Source organism: Pezoporus wallicus, unplaced genomic scaffold (assembly GCF_028554395.1).
Source record: "Pezoporus wallicus isolate ANWC-B61680 ecotype Strahan unplaced genomic scaffold, APGP_CSIRO_Pwel_v1 contig_4012, whole genome shotgun sequence".
In the NCBI taxonomy this organism is placed as follows: Eukaryota; Metazoa; Chordata; class Aves; order Psittaciformes; family Psittacidae; genus Pezoporus; species Pezoporus wallicus.
The window spans coordinates 167,041-187,206 of record NW_026637828.1 but is presented as its reverse complement, the minus strand read 5'-3'; the positions used below and the strand labels follow the sequence as shown (position 1 = coordinate 187,206).

Below are 20,166 nucleotides of genomic sequence, written 5' to 3'. Positions count from 1 at the left end.
CAGGGGGTTGGAACTGGATGAGCTTTAAGGTCTCTTCCAACACAAACCATTCTGATTATATGACACAAAGGAATGCCTTAAATCAACCAACCAGCAGGTAAGCAAGAAAGCATTCAGTGGAAAAACAACTCTCCTATCAGTTTTGGGGAAAGCTTCTGTGCTAGAAGCAGCCTTGCTTGGTGCCAAGAGACAAGAGGACAAAAGTTTGGATGAACAAGTCTCCCATGCAGAGATCACTTCAGCTGCACCGAAGTCATAGTCTTGCAAGTATACATTGGTATGGTTAAAACCCAGACTGTGCAAAAGGAGGCTTTTCACTACAGCTGCAGTGTCCTGTCAAGGCTCTGTTGGTTATATCAAGGTTAACGTGGTACAGCTACAAGCTTGTCAAGGAAAATAAATAAGCCTAGTTTTCTTCTAGCTTAATTATATCCAGGCTACAGCACCAGCCAGTACTGACATTACCCTGCTAAAAACTCCTACAATTCCTGTCCAATGACACCTTCCCTTTGACAGTACTAATGCCAACCTCCCACCAGTCCTGAAAATAGAACAGCACTACAGATCACAGCTGGGCTTGCTCTGTAGGAGGTTACTCTAACACCTAGGACTGGGCCAAATACTCAACAGGGAGAAGAGCTTCACCCCATTTGTAAGAAAAAAGTGCAGTTTATGGGCACAGTTGTCAGGTCATGCTGCTGCTCCTGCATTTAAAGTTTCACAAAATCTTCATATGACCAGCCGGACATCTCCTCCAGCACTCTAATGTATGTGCTACTGTGGAGCATAGACTCAGAGTGCTCTGTACACCTCAGTATGCTTTACATGGACCTGGATTCTGTGGGCAACACAGCGATGGAGACACTGTCCAGACTTCAAAGGGAAAAGGCCAAATTTAATTGCACAGCCCAGTCATGTCTGTTGTGTTAGTGCAGAAACAAGCATATAAGAAATAATAATTTTGGCACTAAGCCCCTGGACCACATATTCTGTATCTGTTGAGCCATTGTCTTCCCCCTCTAGACTGTCACTCATGCTCCCAAGAACAAACCAAACCAAACCAAGCGGCAGAAGAGTATAGACTGCTGGATATAGTGTCTCAAAAATAAGGTGTTCTGCTTTTCTCCATCTTTTCCTCCCTATCTAGGCGTTTAGAATAAATCTGTTTTATATTATTTGCACCCTTATTTTGAATGGGAAGGATACTGTCATCGTGCCATTAAGGACTGTTTGCAAGTACAGCTTTGATCCCTAGCCAGTGCAAACCCCACAGATCTGCTCAGCACCTTTCACTCAATATTTCATACTAAGAGCAGAAGTAATCCTGTCCCTTTAGTATGCAGATATGTGTATGATTGATAAAAACAAGGGAAGGCTACAGTCCACAGCACTGTTACACATACCAAGTCCTGACAAGGACACAATCATAGCTCTTAAGGGTTTCCTTTAAACTGGATAATGATGCAGTAGTCACAAAATGAACGATAGGTTTCTTTGTAGAGATAAAGAGGCAGCAGAAAGCAGCAGCAGTAATAGTTAAGACCGTAGGCTCAGAGAAAGCACATGCCTGGCACTCAGTGCTTGGGACATGCTGAGAGTTTTGAGTATGATTTCACAGAAGTTTAAGTGTATCTCAGCCAAGATGCTGTAGTCCTGTGCCTGTCCCTACCTCCCTATCTCTCTCCTGTGCCAGCAGTAAAGTTTATGTTCCTCTATAATGAAAAGGTCTGGCAAAGGAAGAAGAAATAAATTATTTTGGATTTTTTTTCCATTCCAGTTAGAGTTCAGGCAGATTAGGTCCCTCACCACAGTCACAAGAGCTATATTATGAACAGAAAAGAGAGGAGAAGCAGTGCTGTACAGTGGATGCCAGGAGAAAGAGTTGCCAGGACCCACAGCTGAAGCTGATGTGAAATCACGCTGCTGTCACTTGATTCTTTATTGACAGAATGGAGATATTGAACATCTTTGCTAGTAAATAAGTTCACAGACAAAGTCCTTTCTTCACACCCTTCTACAAAAGCATAAAATAAATCAAATCTCAAACACTGACAACCCACTTGGCCCAACAGAGGTAGCATTGCCTTAAGAGACTGCACCACTGGAACACTGTCTTTCAGACTCTTAAAGTTAAGTGCAGGAAAGCTTTCCATCTGAGCTGTACAGGCTAACTCTCAATACCAAATGGACAGTGATGTGAGGGGAGAAGAATTTCTGCTACGGGAAGATGACATCTAGCCAGAGAATGTCAAAAGCTTGGAAGCCAGGCTGTGAGTCATGGATAATACCAAAGCAAGTTTGTCAAATGCATGCTAAGAGAGGGAAAACAAAACCATGGTTGACAGAAAAGTGGCCATGTCTTGATATCTCACGCCTGAGAGCAGAAAGTGGCTAATGGCTGTCAAGAAAGGTCCTACATCATCAGCAAAAACAAATGGTGGAGATTCCCACTATTATAAATGTTGTGACTGAGTGGAAACCTGCTCAGCCATACCTAGAGAAAGCATAATACAAGCCTCTGTCTGACCCCTCCTGACAATGTGACTGCATTCTCAACATCAAACAAATCCAAGATTATGAGAACGTGTTTCCTAAATGCACATCTGTCAAAACACAGAAAGGTTTCTGAATAGGACAGGAATAAATGGTACAGACAAGATGGCACAGTAATGCCTGTGAAACACAGGCAAGGTAGGGGGAGAAAATCTCCTTCTCTGCAAGGTCTTCAGGCACTGAGTATCATGCTTTGGAAAAAATCCAGACTGCTGCAAGAAACTCTGAAGTAAATCCAAACACGGCATACTGCCTTCTTCAGTTTGGTATTCTTTACTTTCCATTTTGTTGTCCCCATGGGATTATCAGCTGGAAGAGGACACTTGATGGTTTCTGAGACCTCAGATTCCATTATTCTGCCACAACACTTACTGATTATAAATGCTTTGCCAAATATCTGATGTTTTCACTGGCTAAAAGCCCATGCCTAAATGGCATGTGATTGCTTACATGGGTCAGCTGAAACTGTGCCCTCAGGAGGTGCCTGCCTGAGCAAACAGCGTAAATGAACATTTCCTGGGTAAGCAGCTGAATGATTCTACTCCTAGAAAATTATTTAATATGTTTAACTACTCCCAGTGTTACAAAGGCTTCCCCTTCAGTGCCAAAAGTTGAACATACAATGCATGTTACTCTACTCTCCCCAGAATTCTGTGACCTATCTTCAGTGACTGGAAGATAATATATTAAATAATCTGAGTGAGTTGGGCTCAGAGAAGAGTGTGTCTGGCATAAATACCCGTATCTATTTTTCTGGGCACACTGAACATGTAGGATGCTTTCAACACTAACCTGCATATTCTGGCTGCTGTACCTAAATAAGACATAGTCCTTTTTCTCCTACTGTTCTGCTTCCTTTGCCCTGAAGTCCACAGCTCCCTTTCTCTGCCCTCTCCCTTTCCTGCATTACTGCTCCATGCCATCAACTGATACCCACAAACCTGCAAGAAAAGAAACGAAAGTTTCAGTCTTCTCCACTCCATCCTACCCCTCCCACTTGATCACTCAGAGCATTGTTTCTTAGAGAAGCTCTGAGACCTAAAACCCAATATGGGTCACTCCTAGATGCTGTACAAGTAGTATCCCATCTAAGCAGGCAGAACAGACCCAGGCTGGGGAAGGGACAAAAGACAAGCAGATCTACACCAGTGCGATGGTGCCCATGTGCTCTAAATACTTTCTGGTTTTAGAACTAAATCCTCTCTGGGAAACCATGTCAAGTTACATTAGCTAAACAAAAGGTTGGAGTGAGAAAGCAGAAGACCAAACAGCTAAAATGAGATGGTGATTAGCACAAAGGCTTCAGAAAGCAACTCAGTGGCATCAATGGGTTGTTTTCCAAAAAGCTTCAGCAGCTGCTCTTCAGACTTCAGTTGGCCTCCTTTGCTTTGCTGTTTCATTTTTCAAAAAGCCTTGTGCTGCTAGAAAGGGGAAGATACTGAATGAATGGTAGAATACCTGGCTCCTAGATTCCTCAGACCTTTGTAATCTAAACTCTCTCACCAAGTAAAAATGCCCTTCTCAGCTTCTGGAGATTACACTGATGACATCTTTATTTTGACTTACCAGCTAAAAGGATGCTCAGTCAGTAATCTGATAGCAGACATTTGCAGGGATATTTCTGATTTCCAGGAAAAAAAAAAAGAAAAAAAAAAAAGAAAAAGGCACTCATTTCCTTCCTTCCGTTAAGTCTTTGCTTCTGCTGCACCAAATTCAGGAACTTAACACTGTGGAGACGGGGTGGGAGAAAACAAAGCAAAAAGCCCCATGCCCTGTCTTGTCACTCGAACTTGTCAGAACTTTTGAGAAACCGTGCAAGGGAACTGCAGGGGACTGCTAAGAAGCAACAGCACACATGTGCAGAACATTCTGGAAATGAACAAACTCCAGGGCTGGCTTTCTAGATATAGTCAGTTCCTGACTTTTTGTAGTATTCATTATGCCCCTTATGCCTTTCCAGTTATTTATCATTCATTTTACTTGCTATCTCATCCATATTCTTTTGGTAGTGCTGCCTTCTTAGAAATATATTCAGTGGTATACTCAGTTTTGCCAGGGGACAGAATGGAAACAGAAGCCATCACCACTTGGAGGTGAGTGATTCATCTCTACGGCATTTGCAAGATTACAGGACTGGGTTCTAAAGACACATTTGTAGGGCTGTCTTTCTATCAGATGGAATATTATAAACTCAGTTCTGTTGATGATACTTAGGCTTAATTCCATAATCTGTGTTGAGTGAACATTTTGGTATAACCACATCAGCATGTAGTGTCATATAAAGATTAAAGTAACTTCTGTGAAGGCTGCAAGGCAGGGGAAATTATGCATTTAGTGTCATTAAAGTTAGCAGCAGCATGACCTATCCAGGCCCAAAGCTAGCTAATATAAAAGTTCTCTAGTTTGTTGGGAATTCAAACACTGCACTAAAAAGAAATAAATACATGTTTTAATACATTTTTCATAGGTGGTTTACTTAAAAAAAAAGGCATCTCTGAACTGAAATAACCTTGAGATTACATACCTATTTCAGTGCTGGGCATGCAGCAGCACAGTCTGCAGACAGGCTTTTTGCCACCTATTATTCACCACACTCCTGTGTGTTTTGAGTCATGAGCTGCTGTAGCTGCACCAGCAGAAAGCTAGATGGTTGGTGAGCAGAATAACAATTTGTAGGAGTTCAGCCAGTTCCGAGTTCAAAATCAGGTAAAACTTCAAATTGCTGTTTACCACCAACTTAATTTGTCACAGTCCCTGAGGTATTAATGGTAGTTTCACTTTTCATTCTCCGAGTTCAGCTGCTGAGGGAGAAGCTCTGTTTCTGTTTCTGAGCAATAGCCTCTTCACTCTTAGTTTTGGGCATTCCGACAAGGAATGTTTAAGAATCCTTCAGTTTGGAAACGTTTCCACAAACATTCCCAGGTTCCTCAAGAAAAGCAAGAACATTGACCACCTGCATTTATTCTCGTTAGCAATGGATCAGCACGTGCAAGGCCATTCCTTCACAGCAATTGTTCAGTGCAGTGGGTCAGCTTTAAATGTCTTTATACACCTTCTGCCTTTGCTGAAACAGCCCAAAACATGTATTTTGTGATAGGAACCAGCAAACTTCCATGGCATAAGTACTGTGTCCCAAGGTCGCTGGCAGGGAATGCATAAAACAGACTTCTCTCCCCCCAGCTACTTCAAAATACACAAGTTCCAGTATTTTAATTCTGGACACAGATCCATTTATTTAAGCTAAATTTGTGTCTGGTGTTACATTTTGTCTCACTGGTGGATCAAGCATAACAAAAATACTCCTACCAAGAATTCCATATGAGATACTTCCACTTTTTTCCTCCTCATCTCTTTTAGTACGTTCAAATCCAACTCATGTAAAGGAAACTGGTTGCAACACATACAATCCGAAAAGAATTGCATCAATTTCTACATGGACACAGAAATATGCAAGGTAAAGGCAAGAGCGAATGACTTCTTAAACCATTTCCTGCAAGGAAACAACACACTCCTGAGTGTAATTTAAATTTAAGCTACTGCATGACTGCTTTGGTATTAGAAGTCAATCTCTGGAACACAAATAGTGAAACAGGCACCCACAGGATAAACTTAATGGTTTGTTTCACCAACAAACAAAAAAGGATGATTAGATACTTCTTCCATTCAAAAAAATGGCTTCAGGTTTCTTAGCTCATTTATTTTGGCAGGACAAGGAGGCTGTAGTGGGTATCACTGCCCTGATGCTTTGAAAAACTTTTTCTTGATATTCCCACAGAAAATCCTTTGAAGGAGAGGGAAAAAAAAAAAAAAAGAAAAACAGCAACAAACCAACCTTTGCCTTTTTATGTAACAAATGGCTATGGGCTAAACCTAAGAGAACTTAAAATTAGTGCTTCTAATGTGACCACTGAGGCATTTCGGGCTTAATTATATCTGAAACAGACATAACCACCCATTTCTCTCCAGTTTCATGCAAACAATAATTGCTCCTGTAGCCACACTGCAACATTGTAGAATTAATCACATCCTAGAGGAGCTGGAAAAGAAAAAAAGGGAAACTGAACAGCCTGTTCACGCAGAACAGGCTCACTGAGCAGCCTGGCAGGTCTCCCTTTTGCAGTAAAAATTAGAACCACTCCACCGAAATCAGTGCTGTTCTGTATCCAATGTCTAAGACAGGTAATGCTATGCTCCCTCTCTTGGGTTTCAACTTCAGCTTTTGTTGACTTACATGAAGTCAGAGATACACAAAGAACATTCCCGAGTCTGTATGTACTTATGGATGTACACGTGTACTTACCATCATCCTATTAATCTACTTCTTTTAAAAGCCCCAGTATTTTTACTTAAAGAAGCTGCGCAGATTTCACTTCAAGTTGTAATCTTGTGCACCAAGTGACACACTACCCCAAGGTGAAAAAAAAAAAAGTGTTAGTAAAGCTAGTTCACTAGTATAAACACAAATAAATAGTCTCTATTAATAAACATGTCAAAGTTACTGTCCCCCATAAATCTTACACCTGGATCTTACAATAGAGGTCAGCAACCACACTGTGGAAGCTGGAATGTGGTTCTGCAGTTCTGGTATGGTTGGACCACTTTGAACCATACCAAACTAAAACACACTCTTGTCACTTGGTCCTCTGTGACAGGTAACAAATCCCCTCAAAGTGAATGAGAGAAATATCGAAATGCTTTTTACACAGCTAGGTCCTGTAATCAGTGGGGCTATACATAAACTCAACTGTTAGCCACAAAGCTAGGATGCTCTGCAGATTCAAAGCCTAAGAGGCATCAAATAAGTCCAGGAGTTTCCTGGCACAGTAGACAGTACAATGCAGGATGCCTCTGCCTTACTGCTGCTCAACACTATGATACTCGTGCATAAGAATATAATCCCCACTTATTTTACAAACCGTCTCTACTGCATACTGTTTATAATTTACAGCTCCCATCACCTTCCAACTACTACATGCTCTAGACTGACTGTGGAAGCAGCATGGAGCAACAAGCTGCTTTGTTTGCTCCAACATTGCAAAGTTCATTGAGAGCCATATACTTATTTTATGTCCTGTACATACAACAGGTTTTTGTTTTCTGTCTTTGCTTAAGCAGGTTGAATTACAGATTCCCACTTTATTTGGTTCCTTCACTGCCTGCTTTAATATAATTAAATTAATTATTAAATCTAAAACAAATATTATATTAAATAATGCTTTAATATAATTTCACATTGCATATTGAGCTGAGGATCCATCCTCCCAAGTCTCCTGAAATGGAGGAGAAAAGCTAACAAAAGAAGGTGCAGCTACTCCTACTTGCCAAGTTAGAGTTGCTAGATATCCTCTTGGTTCACCATGCGGAAGTGATTATTAGTTCTACCACCTAAAAATAAATAAAAACATCTTACAGGAACTGCTACTGATACATTTGGAAGTCCCCCCAAAGGAACCCTCCACACTGCGAGCCAAAAGCCCTCAAAAAGCTGGCTTGCTCTCTCTCACAGTCAAAGGTGTGTCTGAGTGAGGAGGTACAAGTTTACTTCTCTATATGGACTGAAGCTGCATACAGCTGCAGATCTGAATCCCAGTGCAAACACATAAGTGTATCTTTACAAAGGCCCAGCTCAGAGCTTGTAGAAACATGTCCCAGCCATCTGGTTTCAGGTGGGGTGGATTATGTTTTCTATTTTACTTTCTTACATAGAGACAAAAAAAGGCTGATGAGAAACTGAACATGTGCCGGCAGTGTGCTCTTGCAGCCCAGAAAACCAACCGTATCCTGGGCTGCATCAAAAGAAGCGTGACCAGCAGGTCGAAGGTGATCCTGCCCCTCTACTCTGCTCTTGTGAGACCTCACCTGGAGTATTGTGTGCAGTTCCGGTGTCCTAAACATAAAAAAGACATGGAACTGTTGGAACAAGTCCATAGGAGGGCCAAGAGGATGATCAGGGGTTGGAGCACCTCCAATATTAAGACAGGCTGAGAAAGCTGGGGCTGTTCAGCCTGGATAAGAGAAAGCATTCTCCTGGAAGGCATTCTTCTCCTGGAAGGCACGCTAAGGCACATGAAAATCAACAAGGTGCTTGGTGACAGCCAGCATGGCTTCACTAAGGGGAAATCCTGCCTGACCAATTTGGTGGCCTTCTATGATGCGGCTAGGGAACTGATGGACAGGGGTAGAGCAGTTGACATCATCTACCTGGACTTGTGTAAAGCATTCAACACTGTCCCACACAACATCCTTGTCTCTAAATTGGAGAGGCATCAATTTGATGGATGGACCACTCAGTGGATAAAGAACTGGCTGGAGGGCAGCATGCAAAGAGTTGTCGTCAATGGCTCAATGTCTGGCTGGAGACCAGTAACAAGTGGCGTCCCTCACGGATCGGTGTTGGGACCGATCTTGTTCAACATCTTTGTCGCTGACATAGACAGTGGGATTGAGTGCGCCCTCAGCAAGTTTGCTGATGACAGCAAGCTGTGTGGTTCGGTTGATACGCTGGAGGGAAGGAATGCCATCCAGAGGTAACTTGACATGCTTGTGAGGTGGGCTGATGCCAACCTCATGAAGTTTAACCATGACAAGTGCAAGGTCCTACACCTGGGTGGGAGCAATCCCAGGCACAGCAACAGGCTGGGCAGAGAAGAGATTCAGAGCAGCCCTGCGGAGAAGGAGTTGGGGGTGTTGGTTGATGAGAAAATGAACATGAGCAGGCAGTGTGTGCCTGCAGCCCAGAAAGCCAACCGTATCCTGGGCTGCATCAAAAGAATCATGACCAGCAGGTCGAAGGAGGTGATCCTGCCCTTCTACTCTGCTCTTGTGAGGCATCACTTGGAGTACTGTGTACAGTTCTGGTGTCCTGAACATAAAAAGGACAGGGAACTGCTGGAACAAGTCCAGAGGAGGGCCATGAAGATGATCAGGGGACTGGAGCACTTCCTGTATGAAGACAGGCTGAGAAAGTTGGGGCTGTTCAGTCTGGAGAAGAGAAGGCGGAGTGGAGACCTCATAGCAGCCTTCCAGTATCTGAAGGGGGCCTGTAAGGATGCTGAGGAGGGACTCTTCATTAGGGACTATAGTGATAGGACAAGGAGTAACAGGTTAAAACTTCAACAGGGGAAGTTTAGATTGGATATAAGGAAGAAGTTCTTTACTGTGAGGGTGGTGATGCACTGGAGTGGGTTGCCCAAGGAAGTTGTGAATGCTCCATCCCTGGCAGTGTTAAGGCCAGGCTGGACAGAGCTTTGGGTGACATGGTTTAGTGTGAGGTATCCCTGCCCATGGCAGGGCGGTTGGAACTAGATAACTAGATGATCTTAAGGTCCTTTCCAACCCTAACTATTCTATCATTCTGAACAAAAACTCCCAAATCAACTAACCAAACAAAAAAAGACTAAGATCTCAACAGTAAACTAAAAACTGACCTGGAACTTAAGCCCAAGCAGCACCTCAGACACTGAAAAAAGCAGCTGATTTTATTATTTGTACTGCAATGTCTGAAAATTGTCTCTTTGCCAAACTAACTATACTTTAATTCTCGAAGTTGAGAAATACTGTGGTTTTCTTTCCTACTGTTTGCCTAATCTAGAAGCAATTCAGAGACATAACAGTTCCATGTGTAAAACAGAGTAACAGAGTTTACAGACTTTCTGTCCATAGCCAGAACTGAATCTATCTGTATGGCTGCCTGCCTTTGCCTCTCAAATGGCTCTCTTTAGAAGAAAAGTATATCCTACTAAACTCTGAAAGGCACTTTGTGCCTCAGGTCTGGCTGGATAGAAGAGCTAACTTCTTGCAAGATTTATAGTAGAGTAATTTTGGCTAAAGAAGGCTTGCATGAAAGTTGCTTAATACACATAGAATGGAGCACTGCCTCATTAGAAAACCCTGAAATGCCCACTTCTCCCTTTCCATTTTCTCCATCAAAAAACTTGAAATCAGAGATTTTGTTCAATAACTGTCCCCTAGAATTTGTTAGTTTAGATACTTCATATGCAACTAAACCATGAGTCATGTTTGAAGCTTACTTATAAGCCCCCTTAGGGCACAGGACCATTCCCTGTAACACACTGTATGACATGAAATAAATAGTCTACACAGGAAAGAAGAGATGCAAACATTCATTAAGGTATGAAGATCATAAAGGTATGAAGACTTCCCAGCTACTCTTCCCATGAGGATCTACAGAATCCTCCAGGTAACAGAGGATGGGAAACTGCTCTTCCATCAGCTCTTACTGGCAGCTGAGGCAATATTCCAGACGATCCTCATGCAGACTGACTAAACAATTACTCTGGGTTTGTCCTATTACTTTTTTTAAATCATCTATTTACTCATCCCTAAACCACAATGCTAAGAAATACCATTACATGGAAAAGTTGCCTCATACACACTAGAAAAAAAAACTTGCCTAGAAGATTTATTTTAACTTCAGTTATTACATATAACCTCTCTTACCACTGGAAACACAAAACAGTCATCAGCAAAGGCAGTTCCTTTGGTTTCAGTTCTTGAGTCATCCACAGACTTTATGTACAATTTTGAGCAATCAGCCTGTGATATGTTTTTGTATCTTCAATAAGGAAACGATGCCATTACCTTACAGTCACACACCCTAGCCTACACATCATCACTGCAGAACTCTTTGTAACAGGGTTTAATTCATGTCTGTACAGCACCTAGTACAACACTATTTCAGTTTCAGTGTGATGAGGGACATCTGTGCAATACAGTGGTGAAGAATGAGAAGTTCTTGAATCAGCTTCTGGTCATTCAGCTCACAGTCACTATGGAATTAGGAAAGAATACAGCACTGCGGGTTTCACATTAGTAAGGTTGGTCATGGAACTAACCAGAAATCTCAGCTTCCAGAAGGAATGGTACATTATCAACAAGGGAGCTGAGGAAAACCTGTGAACAGACAGGGATACATTCTAACACCAGGCTATGGGAACTTCAGCGTTTGTTTTCTTGAAAAAGCTGCAAATCAACAGAGTAGATTCCTTCAGAAGCATTCACTTCATTCACTCAGTATAATGTTTAAATTACTGGTCTAAGGAATACATAATGAATGAGTCTTGATTAAGTCTCATTGCTAATAGTGCCTTATTAGGACCTGGACTGCTGGCCACTTCTGGTTCTTCATTTTGCAATATCTAAAAACACTTTACAAGATTTCTTCATGGTTACTAACACCTAACACGTTCTTGCTTTGCCCTACTAAAGCGAATTTTGTCACAGTCCCAACTTGGAGACAGCAAAAGGGGCTGAGAGCTGCTCACCTACATCAACCCTTACATATTATTTCAGAATACACCTCCCATCAGTTGCAGCTAAGACAAATGACTGTCACTGAAGCAGATAAGTGTTCCCAATTTCCTTTCCAGCAACTCTGCTTCTGTACTGTCCTAAACTGCGCCAGTTTTGCAAATTATTTTTTTTTTTTGGTGGAACTAATACCCAAGGCTTGTGCATAGACGGCCTGTACATCATGCTGCTAGGGGTGAATTTAAGGCAAATTTTCCACAATATCTTGCTTTTCTTATGAATCTCTTTTTCTTTCTTAAATTTCTTATTTCTTTTAGCCTATATACAGACAGACTCTTAAAACAGTTTCAACATTCTAAGACTGACTCACACATTCAGTTTGACTTCTTAGAGGATAAATCATTTCCTTATTATCAGTAGTATGAAGCAGGAAGGTTGGACAAGATTCTAGAAGTAGTGATTATTTCTTTTCTCCTTTTTAAAATAAAAACAGGCTTTTTTTCAAACATCAAAACTCTTTCCATGAATTAATCAGACTGGACAATAGTGAACCATTGCACATTATGACCAAAACTTAAGTCAAAGAATTCTAGAAGCTTGGAGAAAGGCTTTTTTTCCTTAACATCTCGAAGTTGTTCAGATGACTCAGAGTTATGATGCAAACAAAACCACACAAGTATTTTGTGGTGACTTTCAAAGTTACAGGTACTCACCAGGAACTACAGTACCTGGTGCAAGCACTGAGACTGAAATGGTAATTTTAACAACATTCTTTCATGAAAAAGAGTTAAAAAAATAATGCTTAACATTAACATCAAAGTGCTTTATAAACATGAATAGCATTTCACAAGTGCCCCATTAATTATTTGATATATTTGAAAAGGGTGAACTAAGAGATAGGTTGATGAACTGGCCAAAGTCCTATTATGCTAAAGCAAAGGTGAAGCCTCTGACAGCAGGATAACATGCATTGTGCACTCCATGTGAACTAATCTAAATGCAGGTCTGATTTGACAGGTCTCTGAAATGCAGAGTCAGGTCTGATTTCCCAAAAAAGGTCTGCATTTCTTTTCAGATTCAAAGAAAAACACAGAGAAGCTTAGCTCCAAGAACAGCTCAGAGATTTGTGGTTTTAAAACAACCTGACAATTTTCCCTGCCTCACAAAACACCTAATATGAAGATCTGTTCAGAAACCCACAAATAAGCTTGCAAGACCTATTTTAGCCAAAATTTAGCCAAGCAAGACACTTTCCCTGCAAATCACTTTGGCATCTGTGTGAGAATTACAAGTTACCTATTAGACAGTGGCTGCAAACAACACTTTCACAGGAAAGCCTTGAAGCTGATGAACTGTGATAAGAAAATTCAAGTGAACTGCATGATGGAGAAACAACAAAGCCAAGCCACTCACATCTTGTTCCGAAGAACTCTGGAATTAAGTTGTACCATTCTCATATCGGCAACAGGGTTTGCATAGGATAATACGTATGTGGTGTAGAAAGAGCACGCCTTAAATGCAAGTGTGGCTCTGGACGATTAAATCTGATATTCTTACAGATTGTTGTTGTTTTATTTTGTTTGTTGTTTGTTTTTTTTTTAATAGTATCAGTTAAGTAACTGATACCCTGAATAGAGGTCAAGATAACATATAAAATGCTACTGCCAAATTAGCTACTATTTTCATTCTTGTATGACTTGGAAGTCTTTTCAAAAGCTTCAAAAGTTTAATACCTGAAACAAGACCTAGTTACGTGAAAGCTAGATAAGGGCATGAAATTTCTTATCAGAGAGAAGCCAAAATCAAAGAATCATGGAATGATTTGGATTGGAACGGACCTTAAGGCTCATCCAGTTCCAACCCCCTGCCACGGGCAGGGACACCTTCCACTAGACCAGGTTTCTCAAAGCCCTGTCCAACCTGGCATTGTGGAATGGTTGCTGAAATGGAACAGCAAAGCCTGTGACCAGTCAAAGCAAAGGGACTTTATTTTAAATTATGATGTACTGTGAAAAATGCATTTCTAAACTTACTGGAGAAAACAGCTCCTTTTTGAGAGATGTCCTAAACATTCAAAAGGTTGTAAGCACATAAGCAACACTAAGTGTCTGTTGTTAAAGATTCTGGAAATTATTCTATTAAGACACTTGAGCTTTTCTTTTTAAGCATAAGAAACTTTTTAACTCTCATCCACTAGAACTGTACATAGAAACCTCCTGGGCTGGTTATACAGAAAAGACGATCCAAAAAAACTAACTTCAAGTTTTCCATCAGGCTCTTCCATTTTACCAAAATTACACATCAAGTAGCCAAAATTTTTGGTATAAATTCTTGAAATCGCTCCAAAACATTTAAATGGATCTCAACACATATCACTAGCAACAATTTTCCCCTGAATAGGACATTAAAGTTTATTTTAAACTATGCATGATTGCTCTGGTGCTTTGTAAACCCTTACAAGGACAAGACAGATGAACCTGCAGAGAGCTTCATCACAGACCAGATGCAGTGGGTCCTATTAGACCACCCAATCACAGCAGACCTGTGTAGTAACCTAAGACTTTTCAAACTCAGTTCAACCTGAGTAGACAACACGGTCAACAGAAATGTCTAGTTTCTTTCTAGGAGAATAACTCCACTTCAAGGCTCTCCAGTACTGTTCTCTATGAACACCTGGACAAAGGTAACTCCTTCCTGATCTGATCCTAAGCCTCCCCTTTGGCTACAAAGCCAGGAGTCTCTCCAAATCAGAAACATTTGGGCATCTTGAACTTCATAAAAGCAGAAGGTAAATCTACTAATTGTCAGATATTTGCAAAAACTGCTGAAGTTCTCACTTTAATCACAATTTCCCAATTAGTACTTGTTACTGAGGGGCATCTACTATTAAGAGAGATGCTTCCCTCCAAAGCAAGCTTCCCTTGCTGTCTACAGTCTGTAGTGGAACTGTTAGGGTGTTTGTTCACTTTTTAGCCACACGAAATTGAATTCCACTTTCAGAATATTATCCTAAAGCAAAACTATGCAAACCAAATCTGTTTATTAGAGCCTGGAACTGGTGGGAAAATTTTTTAAAACCACTTACAGGTATTTCACCACCTCTTATTTTTTTATTAGCTTCTTGTCATATTTTCTCCTTTTTAGTATTTTGTAGCTTGAACAAACTGAGAAGGTTTTCCTCAAAAGAAACTCAGAGAATGAAGTGTTTTGGTAGAAAAAGAAAATTAAAAAGCATCTCTTCCTAAACTGCCCTTCTAATTTTACCAGCCCACATGAAAGGATTCCCATCTTGTGATTTTTTTCTAAAGCCTTAAACAAAACAAACACTACTAAAAAAATAAATTATCAAGCTTCCTGTCCACATCCTAAAAAAAACAACAACAACAACAAAAAAAAAAACTAAAAGCAGAGAAGGGCAACTAGAAATTGCAGTAACCCCTTCTGAAGAACTAGAAGAAGTAAATGAGAGGCTGACAGAGAATTTTCTATTATTTCTACTTTGATCATTTTGAAGAGATTTTCCTTCCACCTGCTTATTTTAAGGAAGGTTAGGAATGACAGTTGTTGAAACTGAAACACTGAAGCCAGCCACCGAAACCCCCAGTGTCACTGTCACACACTCAAAACGCAAGCCTTATCTCTGTAATTCAGTCCCACCTTTCATTCAAGCAGCTTGTCCTAAGCATGCCATCTCCCTACCGAGGAATCCACCTCCGAAGCCAATTGTTTGGTACATAATACTGAGTAGAACCTCCTGTTCGTATTATTACTCACCTCACCCTGATGTGTGGCAAAAATTGCAAGAGGAACTCTGCTTTACCAAGTGCGTAAAGCCTGTTGGAATGAAAAAGGTGACACATGGTTACATCCTTCCTACATCTAAGACAAGATGCAAAACAGAGTCAAAGGAGCACTAACAGAACACGTGGTCTTACAAACTCTTGTGATTATAAGTCTTTTAATTATGGAAAGGTTCTTAGAATCCTAACATTGGAATAGTATTACCTGAAAACCTCATCTCTTGCTGAATATATTTTGAACCTCTTTGACAAGTCAGAAAAACAAGGAACCAGAAATCTACTCCAAAACAAAAACTGTGATCTTCTCACAAAAGTGCATCAATACAAAGGACTCTACAATCTTTGAGAAAATTCATGCTGCTGTGAGGGATATCCTCACTGATGAGGAACTGTAGAATTAGTCTTGACCTCTTGCCTCTACCTCCCTTAGTCTGAACTAGGACAAGAGGACTGGAAGTGGGAAATGCTGCAGTTGGTGGTAAGGCATTCTCACCTGCTAACAACTTCTGTTACCAAGCTATCAAAATTCAACAGAAGTACCTGTCATCATCCACAGAGATGACTTAGGCTTCTTTCTTCCCCTTCTCAGCAATATGTAATCTCAAAGACCTTATCTACTAGCCTTAATAGCATATTAACAATGTTATACTATTCACTGGTAGTCTATCAGGATGTGCCAGAAAAGTAAACCACATTGGATAAGTGTGAGTACAGTCAGTTCTGTTCACAAGTGCCAGCCAGCACTAAGTCTGATTCTTATTGCATAGTCTACTGGCTTCTTTACTGCTTGTGTTCAGTAGAGGGTAGATGAAACCAATTTCCTCTCGATGTCAGAGGCTGGACAGAGTGTTTTTACTATCATTCAGGACAGTGACATTCAGGAAGAGCTTTTGGGGACACTGGTACTGGTGTGTACACTAAGGTAGCTCAGATTTCAGTTAAGTTTTTAGTTTTGTGCAGACTTTTGTTCTATTGTTTCAGCTTCATCTAGATGTCTCGGCCCATTTAAATCACTGACAAGAGCAATGTTGTTGCAGTAAAGAGCCAAATGTTTCCTGGGAATAAATGACCCATTTTGGAAGAGCAACAGAGGTAGGAAGCCTCAGGAAACACTCTACTGTTAACAACGGTACTAAAATAAATCTCCTCTCCAAATTTTCTAACTATTGTTTAAGTAAGTCTTCTGGAAAGAGGCTAGAATAAATTATCATTCTTTGCTCCTATGCCAATCACATTAACTCCTGCAACTTAGTTAGCTCAGACAATTGGGTCACTGCAACTGTTCATAGTACTAAATCTACACAAGTTTTAAGTGTCCCTTGTAGTTTTAGACATTTTTCTAAGCTTCTCAGTAACCTAAATCTGCTTCAAATAAATGATCCAAAACTAGGACAAATTTACAGAAAGATGTCTTGAACTAATAAAGTCAAAATTTATTTCTGCAATAAAACAACAGCTTGTTTTCCCATCCTGTGTCACAATGTTTATTGCAAACTGAAGCTGAGAAAAATGACGTGTAACCAGGAAACACAACCCGAGTATTAATCTGTCCTTATCGGTCATCCAAACAGGGCAAAAAATAATTAAACTGTGGCTTATGTGAAATATAAACCTTTATTTGGGGGCAAGACAGTGAGGATGGAATGTAGAATGAGTCTCTGAGGACAGGCAAAAGCTTTCAACATAATTCCTAAGATCTCATAACCTAAGGCTGAATAATAAGCTAAAAATCTCACCTCTTAAGATCCATTTTAGAGAACTGGCATCCAAAAGTAGTAACAATTTTAGGACCTAGACATATTTGCAGATAAGCTTTGAGAGAACCCTTGAACTAAAACCAGGCACACAACTGAACACCATCCAACCACACTGAATTACTCCCCATCAGCTCAGCTGCCATAACTGTGTGCGAACACTTGCCCGAGACCTTTCTTCCAGTTCTGCCAGTGAAGATTTGGAACTCCAGGTGTTGCAACTCTCACCACCTGTCCTTATTTACAAGATAAAATACAGCAGCTTAAAATTCAATGGAATTTTCAGGGAATACACTTACATAAAACAGTGAGCTTGCATTCCCAGTTGTACTATCACATATTCAAAAAGAACACCAGCTCCGACGTGGCAGCATAAACATGCACTTAGGGATGCAGTTTCTTCCCCCCTGCCAAGCAGCTGCATCCATGCAATCTCAGTGAACTCTTGCCTCCATATAGAAACAAACCAAACAGTTTAGGTGTCAAGGAATAAAGACATTAATCTCCAAATGCTGCATCTTTACCACAGTTATTTTGATGAAGACATATATATTGATACAGTTTCACTTTGTTACCTACCTATGCTGAATGAATCATCTTAATGATAAAGACATGGATTTATACATTAAAGGACTGCTCAAGTGGCTGCCCTTACATGTTCACAAGGACTAAGAGTGCACTAATACAGCATTCCATTTCTGCCAATTTCGTTTCAGTCAGAACGAGAAGAGCGCTTGAGGCTGCGCTTTAATTCCATCTCTGACCATTAGTAACACAGGACAAGATGCTGAACCTGACTCGATGTCCAAGTCTAAAAAACAAGAACAAGCAACAGTGACAAAAGTCTGCAAAAGTTCTAATGCACCAGCAGGACAGAGGAACCATAGTTTCAAACAGAAAGGAACTTCCTGGCCACAAATGATAAAATTGTTATGCTTAAATCAGTATTATTGGCATGATGCAGACAGACCAACTACAGGAGCAGATTTAAGCTCCTTTTCTCCAGTACACCATGTTTGAATGCTTCCATCTTATAGTCAATCACAGTATTATCTCTTACCTATGATACCTAGCTTGCTTATTTCACAGTACAATGTGATTTAATCTCTTCCTAAGAAAGCTTCTGGAGCAATGCCTAGTTTGAGAAATAACATTTCACAAGGAATGTACATTGACTGCAATTAATTCCTATAGACAGAGAGACTAATTAACAAGAATCCAACTAATAACTTGCTTGGATTCAATCCATACACTGAACTGGCAACATGCACCAGGAGGAGGAGGCAGAGGGTGCAAGGATATATTTGGGGAAGAAATCACACATGACAGGCCCTTTCAAAGTGGCTCACAGACATTTTAAATGTTGCCCAGACACTCTTAACCCTTGGTCTCATCTAGTTTCCATCACCTCTACAGGCTTCTTTTCTCATGCTATGTCTTTCCTGCACACACAATGCAAAGATGCCTTGGCTGTTTCAGTTTTCAGCTTAAAGATTAAAATTACATTCACAAATGTGCATCACTCTTAACAAAAGCAAGCTTCTGCACATTTGCACTGTTATTGAATGTCCTTGTGCATCAAATCCAGCAACAGAACATGAAAGGGAAGGAAGTTTTCTTAGTAACACCATTTTTATTGCCAAGTTCCGTTTACAAAGAAAGGTCTATTTTTCATTCTTGCTCAGGTTTTCAATAGCCACAACACATGATTAATGCCAGCAAATACAGACTCAGCTATAGAAATCTGTCAGAAACATACACCAGTATTTTCTAATTTTGCTCCCTTCTCAGACATTTATTTACATTTTTCTTTAAATTAACATAAGATATTGTCACATTTGCTCTAAATGTCTAACATAACTTACATTAAATAATTAATACTTATTGCCTGTAGAAAGACATTTCAGATTTCCATTCACCCTGTGTTTGGGCTTTTTTCAATGTCAATGTAAGTGCCTGTTCAGGACTTTTTTTTTTTTTCAAATGAAGTACATTTTGGACACAACTTCACTAAAATACATCCCATAGGAAGACAGTCCTTCATGCTCATCAAATGCTTTATGTAGTGTTTAAGTCCCAGGTGCATTCATTCTTCTAGAAAAATACATTTCCTCCTCTTTGCACTTGAAACAATCAAACTTACAAACCAGCTCAAAATGAAGTAAAAAGTTTGAACAAAATTATCCATACACCTATTCACAAGTGGAGATGCTTCAAGTTATCCCCTAAAATGCTTCTAGCAGGTCCCCTAGAGCTGTAACAAGGTATTATTCAGTGCTATCACTGGGCAAAACAAAGCTCTGAGAAATTCTAAGAGTCTCTAAACCTGGCACCCGTGAATCTATTCTCAATCCTTTTCAAAATGATCTTCATGTTCATTGTACATATTTCTGCCACACTTAGTTCTTAAACACACCCGAACACAAAATCTCAGACCTTCTCATCTGCTCATACATACTTTGGTTATAAGACAGTACTTATTGTGCCTTAAACTCACTTTAGTATGAGTACCCATAACCAAAAAGTAATGGGGAACAAGATGAAAAAAACAGCCCTCACATATCTTAAGACTGCAATCTACCCTCACATATCTTAAGACTGCAATCTAATAGAATCCTGGGAATGCTATATACTAGTCTGCACCTTACTGAACTCTAACTTTTGTTATCAACAAGTATACTTAGTCATTACCTGCTTCTTAAGCCCTTTTTAGTAAACGCACTCCACACATTTATGCTAACAATGACTCAAGTTTTGCCTTTTCATATTAAGAATGAATTCAAGTTAGC

General features: G+C 40.2%; 1 long non-coding RNA gene across 1 annotated transcript in view; it reads right to left on the bottom strand.

Moving 5' to 3' along the window:
* The window catches only part of LOC130598453 (uncharacterized), a 96,973-nt gene that overhangs the window by 72,151 nt on the left and 4,656 nt on the right, over positions 1–20,166 (bottom strand). The window contains exons 2-3 of the long non-coding RNA XR_008972010.1: positions 18,033–18,188; positions 3,346–3,494 (exon numbers count right to left, since the gene is read on the bottom strand). This is a non-coding gene — a long non-coding RNA (uncharacterized LOC130598453). The remainder of the gene's footprint in view (positions 1–3,345; positions 3,495–18,032; positions 18,189–20,166) is intronic.